This window comes from Pithys albifrons, chromosome 4 (assembly GCF_047495875.1).
Source record: "Pithys albifrons albifrons isolate INPA30051 chromosome 4, PitAlb_v1, whole genome shotgun sequence".
Taxonomy (NCBI): domain Eukaryota; kingdom Metazoa; phylum Chordata; class Aves; order Passeriformes; family Thamnophilidae; genus Pithys; species Pithys albifrons.
In genome coordinates, this window is record NC_092461.1 from 68,466,361 (window position 1) to 68,489,373 (window position 23,013).

General features: G+C 37.1%; 1 protein-coding gene across 2 annotated transcripts in view; it reads right to left on the minus strand.

Moving 5' to 3' along the window:
* XKR4 (XK related 4) overlaps nt 1-23,013 on the minus strand; it is a 241,973-nt gene that overhangs the window by 17,686 nt on the left and 201,274 nt on the right. The gene's annotated exons all lie outside the window — the stretch shown is intronic.

Here is a 23,013-nt window from a genome sequence, read left to right on the forward strand (position 1 = left end):
AACCACACTCTGAACAGTTTCTCTAGCAATTATATGTTTGAAACAAATTAATTAATTCGCAACTTGGAGAAAGTTGGGTAGAGGTGCCTCTGTCAGCTCTGTGATTTAGTGGGACCTACCATGGATATTGTTTTCAATAAAGAATATGATTTTTCTGATTTTAATAAGTCATTAAGGAAGCCTAATATAAAGCAACCAAGTCTTTCTAATTAAAATGCCAGCACCATATATATAAATCAATAACAATGTGAGCATAAATCTACATTTAAAAAAATAAATGTATGTAACTCTTGTTACATCAAAATTTAAACTGACTGCTTTACTCTTGCTGAGGGACAAAAATGCCCATTTTGATATTTCCATCACTGGCAAACAGAATTTTAATAAGCAGAAAATGTCAAAACTTATTTTCTTTTGGCTGAAAATTAAATTTACTTTAGAAATATTTGAATTGTCTACTGAATTAAAATTCTAAGTAAAGATGCTACTAAAGTAGGGTGTTATGATTTACTATAGCCATATAATGATTCTATCTCCCATATATCATAGAATTGCCTATTTATAAGGTCCTAAACTACAATATTTTGGTAAAACCTGAAAATTATTTAAAGAATTAAATGAAATTATTTCTCATATGATTTCAAACATTAGTTCTGTGAAAATACAAAAAATATAAAATACAACAACGTTAAAACAATTATTTTTAAAAAGACCTTTCTATATCTACTTTAACTGTGTGTTATTCTTTTCTACTCAAGGGAGCTGATTCTTGTCTGTAGGTAAACTTAAAAAAAAGTTAGCTAGAAACTGAATCTAATTTTAAAGCTAATACCTTATATTCCCACTTCAGAATTTGTATAGTTCAGCATAATTATTCAAATACTTAATACTTACATAGCATTCTGTTAGAAATGAATAATAATTCTTCTTCACCACAAGATTAATTTTTATTTACTTACAACTCATATCAAACTGCTTTGGATGGAAATGGGAATTGCAATTGAAATGCAAAATCCCAGCCTTTCAAGTGTATTTATTACTTAAATAAAATTGTAATGTGTTGTATACAAAGGAAAAATGTATCAAATATTTTATACTTAGAACTGGTTTATTACCACTTGTTACCATTACATAAAGCTAATGAATGAATTCATAAGTCTCAGCATCCCAGGCCGAGAGTTTTTTCACAGACCATTTAAATATAATGATGGTTCAGCTTATTTGATTTCTAAGCAGTTCCTTAACTTTGAACTAAGTGTTGAAGTAAATCAAGCTGATATGAAGAAAACATTTCTTTTGTCTGCTGTTAAAAGCTGTTTAATTATTTCAACAACTTTGGTTCTGAATGCATAGCCAGTACGTTCCTTCCCTGTTCAATAGCTTTCTTTAGAACTTAATTCAAGAATATATTACTTAACTACTATAAATTTTATGAAATTTTATTAATGCCTAATGGTAAATTTAAGCCTAAATACATATTGGTATTTATTTGGAGAAAAAAAAAGGTTATTTTAAAACGGAAGAAGGTGGGTTATGAAAATCCTACCTGATTCTGAAGGAAAAAAAATTTGTTTAATCAATTAATCTGTCTTAACATACTAAGATTTTGCTCAGTAAGTAGTACAGAGATTCATTTCAGGAGGGATTGTGTATGCCAGTATTTCTCCCTTAGTCACCAGCAGAGTACTAATAATGTTGTGAGCTTCCACGAATCCATGAATTTAAACCCCCTTTGTTTTAAAAATAAAAATAATAACAAACAATCAGCAGAAATATAGATCAAACTTAGGATTCCAGGGAGAATTTTTAATAAAACTTCGTAAGTTTTCTTCTCATGCAGATGCCTGGATGACAAAACAGCAATGTTACTGCTGGAATCCTCCTTCACAGAGCAAATAAGCTATCAGCCATGAAGACACAAAGGAGACATGATATAAAGTGCTATTTTCATTTCTGACCTGTATATTTACTTTTTCAAACTGGGCTACCCTTCTGTGTCCATTATCTCTAAAGACAACACTAGGAGCTGAAAATGTAAGTTTTTGTTTTCCTGTAGGAATGGTTTAAGTATTGAAAAAACACAGTTCATTTCCCTCTTGAAATGAAAAGTTTGGAAAGGTAGATGAATAGGATAAAGGGTAAAAGAATCTTTCAATACAAATGAGCCACTCTGAACAAGGACTCAAAAATAGCATTATTGGTACAGGAAAAAATAATGTGTGAGAGAAATCTATGTATTTTCTTTGCAAATCTAACTTTAATGACCTCACACACTCCCCCAGAGTTTTGTAGAGATATCATCAGTTTTGCATTAGGAAGTGTAAATTCATTCAATAATGCACACAGAATATAATGTTAAATTCATAGGAATTTCTAGTGTTCTAACACTAATTAATTCATAGTCATTTTCTGGGACAGAAAGAAGCAAGTACAATAGCAATGTAATTCTTTTATTTAAATAGTCCTTAATAGGGAATCATCCTTTGCTTTCACAGAACAAATTCAGGGATACTGGCACACAGAAGAGAAAAGGAGACAAGAGAATGTACAAAAGGGAAGAACTGTCAGTGGATGCATTATGTATCTACTGTTGTGCTATTGACAATGGTGTTAGGGACATAGATAAGGTTAAACACTTCATGGGCTCCATCCGATTTTCTATATTGATGAGACTAAGCTCTAAAGAATTATTAAATGCAAATTAATAATGAGAACAATAATGTAAAAGTGATGCAAATGGCAGTTTCCTAATATAGATCACTATAGAAATAATTCATTGGAAAGGGTCAGAAATAAAGTGAAATTTTTAGCACTGAAAGGATAATTCATTAATTAGAATATATTGATGCATTTGCTGACTATGTTTGTATAAAACTCTTTATCCCCATTTCAGAAGAGAAACCAAAATAAATTTCTGTTACTATCAAACCAAAAATTTAACAATACAGGTGATTTAACTTCTGCAGTCAAGAAGGCTTATTTGCCATCCAGAAATGAACAGAAATTGGATGTGATCTGCGGAGCCACCATTTATGAAGAACAAGAACCATCTTTCCCACTTGCTCAGTCACAGCCTCTGCACGCTTTTTGGGCACTGCTACTGCTTTCTGGTGTTTTTGGCAGTCTTGTATTATGTGAGCCTTGTATTACTTGAGTCTTGTATTTAGGGTCTTGATCTTGGAAATTAAGATTAAATAGCTATTAAATATACACAATCAACTATATGCTCATCTGTTACTGATTGCTAAAAGAACAGGAAAGCAGGAATTCTCTAAAATGGCTTTAGGAGGCATGAAAGCATATTCCTGTTTCTTCCTTTTCTAAAGCTGAACATTCAAATATTTTTCCACAGTATATGATTTGATCTATAAAGCTCTGCCCTTGAGATAAAAGAAATACAGGCTTTGCACCAGTAAAGCAATGCTTTGCCATTTGCATCAGGCAGATGATACTTTTGTCTGTTTCTAAAATAGACACCTGAAATAGTCTAAATAGCAATGAATAGGAGTGTATGTACCCCCTTTCAGACTGCAGCTTAGCCCATCAACAGCAGACACAATAGTGAGAAAATAATGCATTGTATCAGGAGAGCTTTTTGCCAGGAATGAATTATTATCTGTTTTGAGTGGAAATTACAATTTAACCTCTTTTATTCTGTTAACAGTTTGCTTTACTTAACTATATTATTTGTATAAAGGAATGACAGCTTTTCAATTACAGATGAATTTCAGATATTCTTAAGATAGTACACTTTCTGTCTAATAAACAAAGAACAGAACTGCCTTGACTGAGTTATAATTTTAATTTTTCCTTCTGGAAGTTATTGGTTTCTTCATATGTGAGATTCATTTGCATTTTATAGAGCATGGCACATCTATACTACTACTTTAAATATAATACATAATACACCACAATGAGCTACAGCTCATTAACGATAAGATTAAAAACTCACAAGTGAAAGCAAACATATATGAGGGAGAAGAGAATGTATACAGAGATGAATGCATTCACAAATGTAAGATTTCAGGGAACCAAGCAAGCTCAAATAACTACAGAAGAGGCAAAGAAATTCTTCTCAACGGCATTTGTGAGATCTGACTGAAATGTTTTGTTCCTGAGTAATCCAAGTAGAATTGCTCATAACATGTAAGGATTTTCTATATTACATCTCTGCATGGCAATTCACAACTTTATTGTGTTCTGCTAACACCACTGCCTTTTCATTATATCCCACAACACAATCTTTAGACTGGGGTGCAGTTGAAAAAAATATGGCTCTCACTCTCACAGTAATTATGTTTTACTCTTGATTAGTACTTGAGAGAGTAAAGGCATATTCAGGTCCATAAATTACGATTTTTCTAATCATATCAGTTCATAAATCCTACATAGCATAAGTACAGATCAACTTGAGTTAGCTGGAAACCCTACCAGTGAATGAACTGATCAAGTTGTGCTTGACATTCAACCTGATTTCAGAAATCAAACTCCTGCCAATGTGTCTGTCTCTGCTTCATCCTTTCTTTTAAACCTGTATTCCTCTTACCATTTCCAGGAGTAAACTCACCTAAATGCAGGAATATCAAATGCAGCAGGACATCTGGGAATGACAACATTGTCTGGGGGTCTGGGCCTATGAAACATTATTGTAAGAAAGCCTATTTTATGAGTTTCCTGCTCAGCTGGAGAGGTGATGTTAAATGCATCCAAGCTTCCAGGTCCTTCTCTGAATCAAAGCCAAGGTTCTCTAATACTCAAATCTTAGTCCTACAGGAAACAGCATATCATGACTGCATCCCTCCAGCTTCAGAAAACGTCTTGCTACATTTACAGAGTGTTTGCCATGCTGCTCTGCAAGTATAGCCACAAGCTAAACATTCATATGGAGACAGCCTCGCAGGCAGTTTAGCAATAGTCTGTAGGTTTCTGCACCAATTCATTTATTCCCATACACAGCACAGCACTGTATGGCATCATGTACATACTGTGCTTCTATATGTGTTTTAGTAACACAGGATGGTTTGCATGCTTTGAGGGCAGCTTTTGATCACATCAAGGACCATGTGTCCAGGTCTTCAGTATGTTTCATGCTCATGAGTCTTACTCCCTGACTGATACTGTGAGATGAAACCTAAAGATGAATCTTACTATTTTAATGCTTTCCTATTATCTAAAGAGATGGCAATATAAACTCTTCCCCTCCCATGGGTTATTTCTCCATAAGCATATTGCCAAAATAATCCTATTACGGTCCTACGTCAGCAAGTTTGTCATATAGTAGCTGTACTAAATCAAGATCAAAGGCTTTCTGTTCAATTGAAATAAGCTGCCCAAGGTCAGAAAAGGACATTTTTCTTATTTCTTAAGTGCCAGTAGATCTGATTGTGTCTAGATAGAAATGGCACTCTACTGAAATATTCTACTTCTGTAGTTTTACACTCACTGTTTGCTAACCACAAACATGGGAGTATCAATGGCTGAGGATGAGTCTCCAGTATCTCACAATTCCTGTTTCTGCCACAGGCTGCATTTGCAGCTGAGGGTATTCATGGCAACATAAGTGGTTTCATCAACTCGCCAACATTCAGCTTAACTTTCTCCCACTGCATATTGAGACGGGGTAATACAGCATAAGGGATGACAAGAATTCTTCCTTGTTGAAATTTAAGTCAGAATTATGCTTGATATTACTTCTCCTATGTGTTATGTAATGCCCATAGAACATGCTAGCATATATAGTAATAATTTCTTCCATGATTCCTCTCAGCTGCTTTCTTTAGACACTTCTGGAGAGAGAGCTTCAAGCTGTTTCTTTAATGTGGCTCTCAAAAACAAATTATCATTGCCCTGCAAGTTTAGAAATATTCTATACAATAATGTTATTTTCAACCTTACTTATTTTACCTATTTCCTAATTTTTTATCAGAAGTAGTTTGGACTCTGTGTAGACAATACAAGTCAACGGACAAGAGTTTGGCTTATTGCATGTGTCTTTAGCAGATCCTTAGGGTCCGTACAATACACCTGCCTAATGCTTTATGTCTTGCTGCACTTAAGGTCATATTCACTTCAGCAAATCTAACTGTTAGACATAGTGCTGAGAAGCTTCTGCTGAGCGCAATCCTGGTTATAGCTTTAGATACCTGAATGATGGTCATAATTTTATTTCAAGACAACATCAAGAACAGTTTCCCTTTGCCTTGCCCCTAATTTAAAACTAATTCTTTTATCCAAATTTTGTTATATTTCAGGAGTTCTCCTAGAAACTATGAATAAAATTAACACAGAGAAAGAGTGGGAACTTGCCATGCAGGAACAACAAGAACCATGAAATCATTTTGCCTGTTAGGAATCTAAACTTAGATTTCTGTACTTTCACAGCTAGACTCCTTGTCTGTTAGGCAATTTGGTATCTTTTATTCCAGTGAAGTATGTGCAGCACAAACATATCCACTGACTCCAGGCTCGTTTCCATGATTTCTACATTTCTTCTTAGGCTTTCAATGCCTTGAGGTTGCTGCAAGTAGTTTACAAAAATCAAGGGATTATCTGGAGAATGCAGCAACCCCAAGCAGAACAAAACTCCTGCCATTGTCTCTTGAGAAGAAACATCATGACAACATAATGCTAAGCTAAACATAGGGCACCATCTATGGGAGAAGGCTCCACCTGCACTGTTCTGTCTAATGCACGTATATGGACAACTTCCATAAAGTCAGCAGCACCTCCCTGCCACCCAACAGGAGAAAGAGAAAAATATGTCGTTTACTAGACACATAAAAAATCCTGTTAAAAGATAAGTTTTGAGAAAATGCCTTTCTATTGATCCACATTTCTGTGATTTTGCCCGCACTCTTCTGTTGAGCTTTGCTTAGGCAGCTTCTGAACAAATTTTATCCTGGTATATTTCACTGATTTGTAGGAAGAGCCACACAGATTTCCATTCCATGGTCGCTAAAAAGGTCAGCTGGAAGAGCTTTACTGGAAATGCTTTGGAAAAATATTCAAGTGAGAGAACCCTGAGAGATGTACATAGTAAATGCTGTTTAGATGATTTCAGTCTTCTATGAAAAAAATCTTTTTTTTTTTTATTTAGGAATATGCAATTAAAAAAATGTACTTAGTCTACAAACATGTACAAGAATGAGCAGGGAGAAAATTAGTATTAGCATTTGTTTCCTTTGCAAAGTCACTGTGTCACCTGTCCCAAGGTCTGTACACCATCCTTCCCAGTTTGCAGGGCAGGGGCCTGCCAGATCCTGGTGACTCACTTAGGGCTGCTGGGGGTGTGGGCTTAACCTACACAGTAAAAAAGGGCAAGACAGTAAAACTTTGGAATAACAACTCTCAAGCAACAACACAAAACTAGAACTGAAAGAGTACAAAATTTGGAAATAAATCTGTCAAAGTGAAAACATGGTCGTGCTAGACATTGTATTGCTTTCCTAATCAATTCTCCATAAAACTGTCCTGTAATTTCCTGGGTGTTTATGCTGAGGTGCTACCAGGAGCACACATGGGGCAGCCTCCATGAGGAGAGGTCAGGGCCTGCCCTGTGCCAGACACAGATGGTTCCAGCCAGTTTTCAGCCAGCTCCAAAGTGTGCCACCACAGGACACAGCTGAGTCCATCAGCCAAGGTGGTGGTGCCTCTGGAAAAAGTATTTAAGAAAGGGCAAGAAATCCTGATAGGCAGAGGAGAGGAAAAAAGAAGGATCAGAGAACAGGAGTATAAGTGTTAGGGTGAGAGAAGAAGGAAGGTGATGAGGTGCTTCAGACACCTGTGAAAGAGAACTGTGGTGGGGCAGGTTATTTCCCACTGCCTGTGAAAGACTATGATGGAGAAGACATACACACTGCAGCCTGTGGATATTTCTTGGAGAAAACTGTGGCCCATGGAGAGCCCACACTGGAGCAGTTTTGTCTTGAAGGAACTATGTCTTTTAGGAGGCATCCTGTACTGAAGCAGAAGATAAGTGTGAGGAGAAAAGAGTAGTAAAGACAAACTGTTATGGACTGAGTGCAACTCCCCATTCTCCAATATTCTCTGCCACATGGGATGGGGGAGGCAGAAGGGTAAGGAAGAAAGAAAAAAGTTAGTGCTGGTAAAAAGAGGATACAGGGGAAAGATCTTGTTTTAATTTGTCTGTGTTTCTCACTATCCACTGGCAATAAATTAAATTAGTTTTCCATAAGCTGAGTCTGTTTTTCCTGTGATGGTAACTACTAAGGGATCTTCCTGTCTTTACCCCAACCCCAAAGGTTTTTTATCCTCCTTAGTCACCCTGCCCTGTTGAGGAACGGGAGTAAGTGAGCAGCTGGGTGGGTGTCTGACTGTAACCCATGGTCAGTTCATCACATAAAATCACCTTGTGCCAATATATTTTTGCATAAACAAACTGTACATATAGTCATGGCTTGAGGGGACAGGTTGCACCTGTTCCTTGCAAGACCACTCAAGAAAAAGATATTTTCCTTTCACAGGGATACAAGGAATATACCTCAACTTCTGTAAACCTGCCTTCCTCTGAACGGTGTCTTGCCATTTGCCAGCACCCTGTAAAGCAGTACTAGTTGCTTCAAAAATGGATGTTGAAGAATGTCAAAACTGTTCCATTATTTCCTGATATTTAATGAGAGGATGTGGGAGCAGAATGTACCCAGGAAAACTGGAAAGTTACTACAAATACAGTTTTTCTATGCCTGTAGAGAAAAGTACAAATTCTGAAAAAGGAAGTATGTAACAAAATTTTTTTAGTTTAGTTTAACAGTCACAACAAATTTACTGTCTTATTTTTTACAGTGAAACATGCAAAAATTTTGATAGTTCAATAATCTTTCATAGATATATTTAAAGTGAGATAGTACAGTAGCAATCAATGTACAATACAAGCCACAAAGCATTGCCTCAAGAACACCAAATAAATTCTATACTTGTGTTCAAACAAGCAATTAAGAATTCAAAAGTTTCAAACAAGGGAGAAAACACACTTCCAAAGGGTACTTACCCTCATTTTAAAAATGTGCATTTTTTTCAGTCTGATTTATCTGCTTTTAGTTTTCAGCCATTGATTTGGCTGAATGTCTGTAGAGTTCTAATGACTTCAGGATATTATTTCATAGACCTTCAGAATTTTAAAATTGAAGGTTTCCAGGACATCAGTTTTGCACTTAGAAGCCCTGAGCACCTTTGAAAGAGTATGTCACAGCATTCTTAGTGACGTCTTTTCTTTCTTTCTCCCTTCCCCTTCCCCTTCCTCTTCCCTTTCCCCTTTCCTTCCCCTTCCCTTCCTTTCCATTTCTTTTGGATGTCTCCTTCTCTTCTCAACATGTAATAATACTGTAGAGACCAGAGTATAATCTATCAAGAAGCTTAATGGCTAGTGGCATTTCCAAGAAGATATTTTTAAAGTAATACAACATTTGTGTGACCAGTTATCTACAGACTAAATGCTGGAAGAGAACATAATGTTTGAACTTCCACAGAAATGTCAACAGCATGGACAAAGCAACTTTAAAATAAATATTAAATAGCTGAAGACAGTTTTCCTAAGCCTGCATTGAGTTGGTGAAAGATAAATATTTTTACTATTAACCAAGTTTTCTGATGTGTTTTCTACCAGTATCCCACAAGCAAAACAGCTTGAAATGATCATACTGGCTGCAATATGGTGGAACATATCAGAAATAATATCTGGCAAATTCAAACTATCTCTTCTAAATTTTTTTCAAGAGGTAGTGAGTATCATAAAATACAAATAGCAGTATCACACTGGCTTTAGAAATGTCTACTGAGGATTTGGAAGAGGAAGGGCTAAATCAATATTTCAAATGCACCAGAGGTCTTGAGGTTTGGGTTTGTTTTTTTTTTTTTTTTAAGATACTGCACTAGCAGTGGCCAGCAGCCAACACAGAGAAGACTAGAAGCCAAGATGCATTTTGGCATGAAAAATATCCCAGATAGCTTATACTAAGTTTTATTACAAATCAATAGTATGGGATGAGGTCACTGGCAACAAAATACTGACTCAATGCAAAAAGAGCATGGGGATAGTACTCCCCTTAAATCTTCTTAAGTCATAATTTTAGGATTGGCTTTCAGTGGTTCATGGGCTCATATTGGCTTTTTGAAAGGAAATAAATTTCAGCCCTCATTAAGCAACTGATATTTCTCCCACTTGCACATTAAAGTCAGTCTGAAGTTAGCACCTTATTTGACACAATTTGTCTAAGAAATATTTTATGTATCTAGCTTTTTTTTTCTTTGTGTTTGTCTTTTAAGCTTCTCTAAGCTTTTCACCCATGAAGAGGTGCTGAGGATAATGCCTGACATGGTGCTCTGGGACAAAATGCAATTATCGTCACTCTGAAAAGGAAATCAATTTAGTATTTGTGCAATCCCTCTTAGCAAAGGGAAAACAGGAGCTCTTAGCTCGGTCTGGCACATGATGCTGTAGAAGTTTCCTTCACATCAAACTGAAATATTGTAGTCCTCACTCTTTGCTATGTTTCTTTTACTTTGGAAAAGTTCAAGTATATTTTCATAATAATTCATTAAATAGATCTATTTTTCTGTTAGCAGAAAAGCAAGCACTAACCTCTTCTCCACATCCCAAAAGAAAACCCATATTTTCACCTACTGTGCAGATAATGTAAATTGAAGCAAAGTCTAACAAACTGAATAGAAGAATATTCAGTATATTCTGGAGATTAATTCTGCTGCCAGCTCATGTCCAGCTTTGGATTATTTTAGATCTCATATTTATGTCTTTGTCCTCAATATTAGTTACAAAGCTATTCTTTATCAGTAAGGAAGCTCTACAGCTATATCTCTACATATTTCTGATACAGCTAGAATACTTCCACAGTACCCATGGGTAAATATTACGCGTCTGTGTACATTTTGCGTGTATGGTATATTTAGAGTTATATACCACATGTAGACAGATAAACTGGCATAATTTGAAGTCTCCAAGCAAAATAATGACTCAATATTTATCTCTGACTTGTACCAAAACTTGCACCTTGTTGCAAGTTTAAATTAGTGTAATTTCCATTTTTGCTGCTTGTCTAGAAGATTGAAATGTTCCCCTGGCTTCTGTCATAACATTTTTTTTAAATGTATAAGTATCCAGAGAGAGGGATTGGAATACTTCTTCAGCCTTTTCCCACTGTTCTGGGCTCATCAGTTCCTAAAAGACTTATATCCCAATGATTGATCGATGGCCTCTGCTACCACTTTTTTTCCTCTTCTTTGAATTTCCTTCAGTAGCTCCATCCTCCAGGAAGTGTGAGTCAGAGAACAGGGCATAGGCTTTTAACAGTTGTCGTATTGTGGAATTCACTTCAATGATCACTTCAATGTGTCTACTGTGTATTTTTCTTCCTCTTAATCTGTGGATCAATATAAAGTTTAAAGCCACAACTTGACACAGAGATATCACAAAAAAACAACAACAACAACAAAAAAAAACAAAACCAAAAAACCCCCAAACCAGCTCTTTTAACTACTGGGTGCTATGTCATGTTCTGAATTACTGATTTTTAGGACAGATATTATCCCATATTGTGGGTATAGTCTGTGTTTCTGATTGTGAAATGCATTTTTGTGTATTAAAACATAATTGGTTGTGATAATTTTGACCAAGTTATTGAGATCATCCTGTGATGGTAGCTATACTAAGCACTATTAACTACTCTCACATCTCTGTACATAGCCTGGAAAAACTTAACCAGTCACTGGAATCCCAGCTAACAAATAATATGTATCATCATCCAGAAGGCTATCAAACAAGGTAAGAGCAAGGACAGGTAGGTAATAGGTGCTGCTAAGCACTTCCACACTCCTTCTTTCCTAATTTTCATATTCATCTAGATGACAGATTTTAGTGTATTTATATGAGCTCTACTCACTCCTGCTTCAAGATCTCATGTGATTTTAAGTCCCATAAACTAAAAAAAAAAATTAAAAAGTTAGACTATTCACTATAGTTGCTGTCATCATTCTAACTTGTAAGCTTGTCAACGAATGATAGCAGGTCTGAGTAACAAGACCTGACATTCAGTTAAAAAAAACCCAAAACGTTTGCAGAATTCTACTATATAGCTTCTAATTCTTTGTTACCTGAGTACACAGTTATCTACTGTGCATACTTATTCTTAGTTCTCTCTATATATTCTTTTATAATTTTTAGATCTGTTTCTTTATACATCTGCACATCACTCTGCTCCCTGATAATTCTAAAGAATGACCAGTTGATTTCCACAGAATTTTACATAGAAACAGATGTCTCAAAGACACCAAGTTGTGAAGTTCAGGGAAACCAGTAGCTAGAGAGGGGCCCAAAGAAGTGTTCCCACCTAACATAAAGCAGACTTCAAGTATTTCATTTTTATGACTGAATTTTAGGCATTTTAATGCCTTCAGGCATTTTTATTGCAATAGCTAGGGAACAATTAGTTAGGGAATAAATATGTTCCTGGCAGCTGGCAAATCCACATAGATGTAACTTTGAGATAATCCAGCAGATACTGCCTCTTAGCCATCCAAACCCAAAGTCATGAGAGAGAACTTGGAATAAGGCAGGGAGCGAATAGTACATTGTGGCAACCAAGGTATCTGAGGAAAAAGTGGATATATTTTCAGGGCAATGGCTAAGGGCAGGAAATGAGGCTTCATTATTTTTGCTGCTTGAAGAACCTATATCAATAGGTATTCTGCTTTTCTATGACTTATCTGCTTCTGCAATATTTTGTTAAAAAATGATGTTTCAGTGTTTAGAGACATCCACAACTGGGTCCACCAAATAGGAGATAGCATAGCTAGGGCTGGACATAGAACATGGAGGGTCCTGCAAATGGAACTCTAAGAACTCAAAGACTCAGATTATGTTTTTGAGATTACTTAGCATGTACTTAAATGGATATTGGTTTTATACTAGTACGACTTTAAATCAGGTTCTCTGCAGACACAGTGGTGGAAGTGACAGCTGCATACCTAATATTTATTTGATACTTTGCCTTTTTCATACTGTATTGTATCAGATAATAAGGCATTCTTCTGAAGTTATCAATTCACACTACTGGAACATTTTAACAAACAGAATAGCAATAATAAAGCTTTCAATCTACAGGACTAAGATAACTAAACAATTTGATATAAAAAATCCAGTCATTTCTCAACAACAGCAGCAGTAGATACAATTGATAAAAGCCCAGAGGCAGTAGTTCTAAACCTACTGGTTAACATACTAGACAAGTAAAATGCCTCTATTCTGGTCCACTTTATTAATTTTGATTTGGAGAGGAAACAGGATCATGTGTGTGTCCACAACTGGGGAAAGGTGATGTTATTATGCTATTTCCCTTCAACTTTGGAAGTTGTTTGGATGTGCAATGGGAAATGACTCTTGATATGGCCTGCAGAAAAAAAAGCTTATCTCTGCTACTACTGCATTTATATAACTTGTTACTCTCAGTGAATTATAAACAAAGCCACTCTTTAGAAAACAGAGTTCATGGAAAGCCCTCTGAGCCATGCTGCAAAAACACTGCCAAAGGTAATATGAAAATACGCTTCAAAGAGTTCAGATTCCTAGTTACAGAAAAAAAAAGTGTCATTACCTATTTGAGTAAATGATCTTCCAGAGAAAGATGAAATAAATAGGCTAAATTTTTTTTTAACAATGGCAGTTCTTACTAGAGTAAATGCAAAATAACTTTCCCCAAACATTCAGACACTGGTGGGGAAAAATATTTCTCATTAATCAGTACTCCATTTAGTATGCAAGAAGATTGTATCTGTGTTTCTATAATTTTAATGTCAGGATACCAAAATGGGTTATATTTTGAGCTACTAGTATTTAATTTGAATTCTTAACACATCATGGCCTGGTTATACTCTAATGAATTTAACACTTTTTTATTGCTGTTACTGATTGTTTAGGAACAATGTATTATGGGCATTGATACCAGCCTAGGAATAAATGCAACCCTCTTGCAATGACCTAGAATACTTAAATATTTTCTTTTTTAAAATCTTAACACAATTTGGGAGGCAGGAGACAGAGAGATTTTGTTTTGATTATGATTGGAACAGTATATAAGTACAAAGTTATTTAAAGATTTTCCTTATTCTATTCTTGAAAGTCATGTCTATTATGGGGAAAGAATGTGATTCAATTTATGCTTTCTCAGATATGCAATGCTTCCTTTTCCTCTCACGAAATAACCATAAGCCATAGCTTTAACATCTTGTCCATTTCAGTTCTGCATATTTTCCTTCCACTGCTTCTGTCCCTAAAAGGACTCAGTACCACCTTTCTCCCAAATGTTCCCTGAGACACCTTCCTTGTCACTTCATCTGCAAGGTTTACAAACTACTCTTTTCTCACTGCTCCTTATATTTCATGCTTTTCCACAGGTTTCCCAGCTTCTACATTTGTTTTCTCAAGAGCAGGTCCAAACCGTTAACCCTCTTCCTTCTTTCTCATGCCCATCTCTTCTGGTATCTCCACAGTCCCCATACCTATCCCAGCACTGGGACAAGGTGCCCAGGTCTCTGCATTTAGATGCAACCCCTTGATGACTGGAGCATTGAGATCATAGCTGTCTTGTTCAGGAATGTGTTGTGATCCCCCATAAAACCAGACAGCTACATCTCATGCTCACTTCTCCTTGTGGCAGCATCTTGTCCCAGCAACCCACTGCTCTGGTTTCCAGCCTACATACATTCACAAACAGATCATACCTATTTGTTGTTCTTCAGGTTTTTCCCCAGACCAGCTCATCTGTTTTCCTTAAATAGCCAGTTCTTTTAAAAATCCTGTTAAACAACTGTGGTATTTTTTTTAAGATTCTGCTACAGTAATCAGTTTATAGGAAACTAATATTCTTCTCAATTTTAAAGAAAGCTTTACTTTTACTACCTGATTCATATTTTAATATGAGATGTCATATTGAGGACAAAGGTCTGCTTGTGTAACTATCAAATCGGCAAGGGTATTCACTTCTTCCTGCTTGTTCCAAAGAAGTCATCATTACCTAGGGCATTTCAATTCACTGTCTTCTATTCTGACTAGCTCTCCTATTTGCTGAATTATGTCATCAGAATAACCCCTGCCCTGTGTCTCCATACATTTTTATTGCCTCTCTTTCTCATAATGAGGTGAAAAGATTCTGAATACAATAGTCAAGCAATAAGGTAAAGTTCCGTAGAAGGCAGGAATTTATGTGTAATTATTTGCTGTCACATTGCATTTCTGTCTGCATGAATATAGTTAATGCTATTCACAGAGTACCTAAATCCATAAATTCCTAATTTAACATTCAAATAGACAAAGTCATAGGCATGATCTCAACACACAATATTTTCAGTGCAAAGAGTTCATAAACTGCATATCTCAGAGGCTTATGGGAAATGCGAGTGATGTTCATACAAAAAACATTGTCTGACAATATTCAGTTAGTAAAACACATTATTTCTGTCCCCAGTATAAGATTCCCTCTCTTTTATCCATGCTGAAAAGGTGATAAAATTTCCCGTTATAGCTCCATTGTATTCCTTCAAGCTCTTCAAGATGAGCAACCTATTAGCTCCCAGAATGTGTGTATTCCATGAAGGGGACATTTAACAATGCTTTGCAGATCTGACATCTTTTCTCAAAATATTTTAGTATTCTCTGTAGTCATTGCATTATTCTTAGAATAGCCCATGAAGAATGTCAGTATGACATCCATTTTCCTGATGCATGAACCAGTGTAAAAGGAACTGAATGACTTGCCTGAAATATCAATGCACAAAGCCTTTTCAAGAGGAGGAATCCAGGAGTTTTAAAGCAGAGTCTATTATCCTAGCCACAAAGGACATGCCTTCAATGGCACCCCAGTACCACATTGCAGCAGACTCCTTGGCTAAATTTTCACAGAATGAATTGGCTGTCTGCACTGGTGTTGTGCTTTTCAGTGGACTTGAGCACCACTGCCCATGAGCCCGCACTACAGTCTGTGCCTGCACTGCAAATGCTGGCTCATCAGCATCAGGTGGGATCCTTGGAAACTTGTTTCCTGAATGATCAGGTTACCAAAAAGATAAACAACTTACATATTTTGGAAGCCAGTTGAGTCCCACTCAATCTATGAAAAGCAACTGGGCTTTGAAAGTAGGTCAAAGCATCAAGGAGAGGCTTCAACACTACTGGGCAGTGACAAGGATTTCATTCTTACAAGCACATGGCTACATCAATTACAATTCAGAACTACCGCAATTTCCACTTCTCAAGAGTTATATAAATAAAGCTGTCTTACCAACCTAGCAGCTTTCTACATCCTAGATCAAGAAGTGCTTAGGTTATCTTCCAAGTGCAGGTGAAATTCTGTGCCTCTGCTCACCCAAGACAGTGTTTAACCACCATCTTTCAAGCATGCTGAGAAAGCCTGCCACAAACACTGGCATGTCTTTGGGTAAGCATGAGATGTTTTCCTGGAGTTCTTCCAACCTTAGATGCCATTCACAAGATTGTCACGGTGATGATAGATTCATTCAAGACTTCACATTCTCGAAAACAAAATTCTAATGGGTTTCATGCTAATTCACTGACAGTAACTGTTAGGTGAACTAATCGGTCTTAGATTAGCTTTATAGAGGTGCAAAATTGCAATAGTTTTCCTCATCTGAAAGAGACTTGAGGATTGGGTATTTATGAGCATAAATTCTATGGATCATTAGCAGAATTTGGTTCAGTAAACCCTTATGGGCCTTTTAAAAATATCTTCTCTGATATGCTTACTACAATTATTCAGTCAAACACCGTGACTTGAATTTATTATTTCTGGTGTGTACCTGGGATGGGGCAAACCTGGATGTCCGTACAGACTGGGGAATGAGATACTGGAAACCAGTGCTGCAGGAAGGCGCCTGGGAGTCCTGGTTTATGGCAAGTTGAACATGAGTCAGCAGTGCCCTGGCAGCCAGGAGGGCCAACCGAGTCCTGGGGGGCATCAGCTAAAGCTTCACCAGCTGGTTGAGAGAGGGGATTGTCTTACTCTGCTCTTCACTACAGTGGCCTCACCTTGAATATTGTGTGCAGTTTTGGGCTCTGCAATAGAAGAAAAATATTAAGCTATTGGAGAGTGTCCAAAGGAGGCAATGAAGACGGTGAAGGGCCTTAAGGGAAAGCTGTATGAGAAGTGGTTGAGGGCACTTGGTCTGTTCAGCTGTTGAAGAGGAGACTGAGGGGAGACCTCACTGCAGTTACAGCTTCCTCGTGAGGGGAAGAGGAGGGGCAGGAACTGATTTCTTCTCTGTGGTGACCAGTGACAAGAACCCAAGGGAATGGCCTGAAGTTGTGTCAAGGAAGGTTTAGGCTGGATATTAGAATAAGATTCTTCACTCTAAGGGTGGTTGGGCACTGGAACAGGCACCCCAGGGAAGTATTCAGAGCAGCAAGCCTAACAGAGTTCAAGAAGAGTTGGGATGATACTCTCAGGCACATGGTGTAACTCTTGGGGATGGTGCTGTGCATGGCTAAGGGTTGGACTTGATAATCCTTGTAGGTTCTTTCCAACTCGGCATATTCTGTGATTCTGTGATTCCAGCACAGTCACATCTGGAATTTCAGTACATGTTGCCATAGAGTATATATTCTGCTGTTCAAATAGCAATTTAATAGCAGCACTGCCTAAATAAGGATATTGGTTTAAATATGTATTTTCTGAAATATTCAAGATTAATGGAGGAAAAGATTTGTCACTAGTCTTTAAAAACTTCTTTTGTATCTTTGGAAAACATGCAGCAGTTTTATTGGCATATTTTCAAGTAGAATATTAACAAATTTCTCCAACTCTACAAAAGTTAATGTGCATTAGGTATCGGCAATTTGAGCTGAGCTATTACTACATGGTAATAAGGTCCTCAAAACAGAAGTCTATAATGCAAGCACTTCAGCTCACATAATGAATGCCAGGCTATCATACCGTTATTACTCCTCAGAGTGTATAATTATAGAAACGGAAGAATATTCTGGGCTTGCAGTTTCTCTATTGTTGGACTGTTTGGTAAACTTGATTGGCAGCTTCTCTGTTTTTTTTCGGTTGTTTTTTTTTTTTTTAACTAGCAGGGAATCAAGTCATGCAGTAACTTTGAGTGACAGCTAAGGAAAACTGGCTAATAAGCACACTGCATTTTAAAAATGCAAACACCATCCAGAAAAAGAAATTGAAGTAGCCAATTTGTATAATAAATGCTTTTATAAGGCATGCATGATAACAGAACTGAGGAAAAATAAGATGGCAATCCAGATGGGCTGCATGCAGCAGGCATTCACAGCATAGGATATCTGACATCTTGAAAGGCAAACAGCGCATATCCTAGCTAAAATGCCAATTAATTAAATAAGTGGTTATTATAATTATCTTGCCCATTTTTGATTTCCTGGGATGAAATTAATGAAAGTATCCTTTGCATTTTAGAGACCAAACACTTACATAATCACACATACTTTTCATAGGAAATGTAGGTCCTGGACCCTCAGATCAGGAGGGTGGAACAAGGGAATTTGTCAATACATTTGGCTGTCATTTGCCTTTGCTGGTGACAGTTTTAAAGAATTATTGATTCAGCTGATGAGCTTTGCAGGAGTGTAGCCATGCTGCCTTTCCCAAGGCCATGGCCTTTGCACAGGAGGGAATAGCTACTTGCCTTCCAGGGCCTAAGGGCATGGTTGCATACTGGAAAGTTCTACAGTCCCTGGCTGCAAATTAAGGGCTGCTCTGTGGTGGGAGTTACTGCCTGTGTTTGTGAAATAGGTCAGCCAGGCAAGCAATGCAAGGTTCTTTCCTCAGATACAAAGCATCAAAGCCCTAGAAAACCACCTAGGCTAAATGTTTGAGAGAGAAGAGGGTGACGGAGGGAGAGAGGAAGAAAAGTGGAGCAAAAGTTTAATGCATTGTTAGCAACTAGAAGACATCTGTGATTGTTTCTATGAGGAAAAATAGGGCTTGCCAGAACTGCTCTTCAGCAAAGGCATGAAGTTGTACAGAAGGAAAAGGGTACTGCAAGGAAGCACAAAGGCCTGTGTCTTAATACAATTTTCTCTTGTACTGACTGTACTTGTCAACATTTTGCCTTAGGGATAAAACTTTACTTTTGTTTGTTGATCCATGGTATAATGAGGTGCAAAGGCAACACGTAACTCAATAGGATTTGAATCACGTTAAATCCATCAAAAGAAATTTGTGAAATGTCCTGTTTCCAGTTTCAAAATCAACTTAAGCTTCAGCAGTAATTAGGTGATTTAACCCCACCAATGTCAGTGGGAATTAGACAATAAAGCACTTCAGATGAAATCCTCTGGGCCAAGATCTCCACATTTAAAAATAACATTGATATTAAGTTTGCTGTAAGACTCCTACTACCGCTCAAAATAAACCCTTATGTTGAATCCTCTGTGCCAGTTCAAATTCAGTTACAGCTTTGGAAATGTAACCTGAGGGCACATTGACCCAGTCCCTTGCTGAGAACATGTTCACTGCCTGTCTAGGAAAATTACACTTTCCCCAAGACTTAAACTATATTTTCAGTTGCAGTCTTCCTGTGTTGTTTCCAGGGTTCTATCCAGCTAATGTACCTGTGTATCTTTTTCTTCAGTCAGTCATGCACCCATGAACTTGATTTGCTGCTATGCTAATGCTGAAGCTCCTATTTAAATTACAGAAATCAATGAAAAATCCAAGATAAGGCAAAATCACCATTAGAACAACCTTCCAGGAGGGAAAACACATCATCACTGAGAGGCCAATATATTGCTAGAGCAAGAGTCCTTTGACAAATTGCTAATTTCTTGTGGCAAATCATGGTTTTCTCCAAACCCTGCAAAGTGAGTGTGAACAAATGTATGCATCCTTTCCCACTACTGAAGCCCTCAGCACAGTCACACAGAAACTTACTCTATATGTCATCAAGTGCACAAGTGCTGCTCATTAACTTGCTATAGGCGTAGACAGGCAAAAGTAGCTCTCTCGAAATCCAGGCCAATGCAAAGAGAAACTTGTTCACCATGTATGCAAAGTACAGCGTAGGTATCATTCTGGCGTATCCTACCAGGGTTATTTTGCCAAAAACACAACACAACCTCCCATCTGATCAGATACATTATTGGCACAGACATAGGGTATAGAAAAACATAAGTGGACATGCCCAACTTTTCTGCTGAATTAATATCCTTAATATAAAGGATCAGAAGAAGCAGCAGTGTAGCAAGCTGCTTCACTAATGTATGTCCAGCTGAAACATCAATTAGCAATCCCAGAAAATGTTTCAAAATCCTACCCATAATTCTGACAGAGATTAAATTATTTTTGCTCCCTTACAGTTTGTGATTATCTTCTGCAATCCAAAGGAACGCTGTGCCAAAGGTTTCTTATTTTAAAAAAATTGGGTTTATCAGAAAATTTTCAGAAGATGTTGAACATACTTCAGAATTTTTCAAGGTTAATTGTCAAATCCTACATGACATCATTTCAGCTTCTCTGTGGTAAATATAGGCTTGTGATCAGCAGACTGTCAACTGTATTTATTTATAAGTCAGTGTTTCCAGAAACACATCTAAAGGCTATACTTAGAGGTTGTGCCACAATACTGCAGTGCTGCAAAAACAGGTCACATATGGAGGTAAACATTTTGAAAGGTTAACCCTCCTCTTTTGTGATATGCTCTGACATCCTGTGCATGCGAGCTGACTGAAGACTACACCAGAGGAAGAGCTGTGGGTATGTCAGGAAAGAAGACAGCTGCTTATTTCTATGAAAATTTAGAGCTTAAAATGCTAGGCTGGAAAATCTGCAGGGCATTGTAGGAAGGTGAATGATATGGGTGTTAAGACTTGAAACACCCTCACAACTGACTTAGTCCAGAGTAAGTTTTATGCCTGAGATCATGAATATTTATCTTAAGTATATAAATACATTTATTATATATATGTTTTAAATGTAGTATTTGTTAAAAAAAAGGCATCTAGCACTGTCACACTAGAAAAGCATGCAAAAATTCTCAAAAATATCTTCATGGTCTAATTTAGTGCAGATTTAAAATAAACATTTCTCACATGCATCTGTCTGTCCTGAGACAATCTCCTAAGTAAATACAAGTGCCAGTAAATCTAATCTGCGATACAGTTCCCTTTCAGCTAATAGAGCCTATACTATCAAACAACCCTCTCAATTAAAGACCATTCAATATTTATGATGAAATCTCAAACATCCCCGTAAAACATTATTATGTCTCTATTTCCATTTTATACATTAAAAAACAAGATATACCAAGAATCCTTTAAGAAATGTAGCTTATTGAAGCAGGTTTTTTGGTACTTTGGGCACTGATAAACCATCAGTTCATCATTCTCGCCATGTAGCTAGGTTAGGTATTTTTAGAAATTAAATGCAATCTGACTCAAGTCTTTGTGCTTGATATAAGATAGCAAGGTAAAATTTAATGGATGGGGTTATACAGACAGTTGAAGCTTAATTCCTATAAAACTGTGACTGTCACAACCAATAGAACAATCTCTGGAAAAAGCTGCGAGAGTAATCCATCTTCCTATGCTTCAGGTTATCCCTTTTCTACAAGATTCTATTTTGTCTTGCTAAGAAGAACAGATAATTCCATGATCAAGAACATAGAGAAAGTTTTTTCATACTTTTTCCCTTAAGCTCATCAACAAGTCTTCAAACACATGCAGTGTTCTGATATTTCAGACAGCACATTCTATGGAGACGAAAACATAAGCATGAAATTAATAAAAACCACTACCCAGTAGATAAGCCATAACTGATATCAGTCACATGTTGTCCAAGGTAAAAATACATGGCTTTGTTAATCTCCAGTGAATTAAACAAATGTTGTAGGCCATTGTTTGTATATCCCTATTCATACCATGTAGAATTGTCGTGTACCCACAGTAGCAGCCCTTCTCAGGATCATTGTAAGTACTCCAGGAGCTGTTCCTAATGACTTTGTATGTTTGAGAATATGCAATATTCTTTTCTAAGGAAATGTGATGGTCACAAAAGTACAATTCAGATAGGCAAACAACCTGTTAACTCTCTGTAGAATCAGACTGTCCAACATGCTTGATACATAAAAATGTTATAGCAATAGCATCTGATCATTAAAAATATTGATTTAAAGAAACAAAACCAAAAAACCAAAAACCAAGTCATTCACTCAAGTTCAAATCTATACAGATTTTTTTCCTTGTAGGATGTTTTTGCAAACAGTCCAAAAAATAAAAAAGGTTTTTTCAAACAAGAGCCTTGCAAGAAAATGTCACCCTTAAGGGTTATTAAAACATGAGAAAGTAAATCAAAAATTTTCTGCCTTGTGCAGGCTAAAACAGAAGAACCAGTGAATTCCATATAGGCAAATGCAAGCTTACCAGTGAAGCTAAGTCATCTCCAGTGTCTTCTTTTCAGACCAGCCAGTTAGGCATGTGGTCCTGTGTTGCAGGGTATGTCTGAGGCTATACAGCTCTGCAGCACCATTTCAATATCACCCCACCCTTCACCTAACCCTTCTGTGGGCTGTGCTGGTTTTGGCTGGGGTAGAGTTAATTTTCTTCACAGTGGCAGGTATGGGGCTGTGTTTTGGATTTGTTGATAATATAGAGAAGTTTCTGTTATTGCTGAGCAGGGGTTACACAGAGCCAAGGCCTTCTCTGCTTTTTTTTACTGCCACGGTGGTGAGGAAGTCGAGGATGCATGGAGACTGGGAGGAGACACAGTCAGGACAGCTGCCTCGAACAGGCCAAAGGATTATTCCAGACGATATGACATCAAGCTCAGCATATAAAGCTGGGGAAAGAAGGAGGAAGGGAGGAACATTTGGAGTGATGCCAACTTCCTAAGTAATGATTACACTTGATGGGGCTCTGCTCTCCTGGAGATGACTGGCACCTTCCTACACATGGGAAGCAGTGAATTAATTCCTTGTTTTGCTTTGCTTGTGTATATGGCTTTTGCT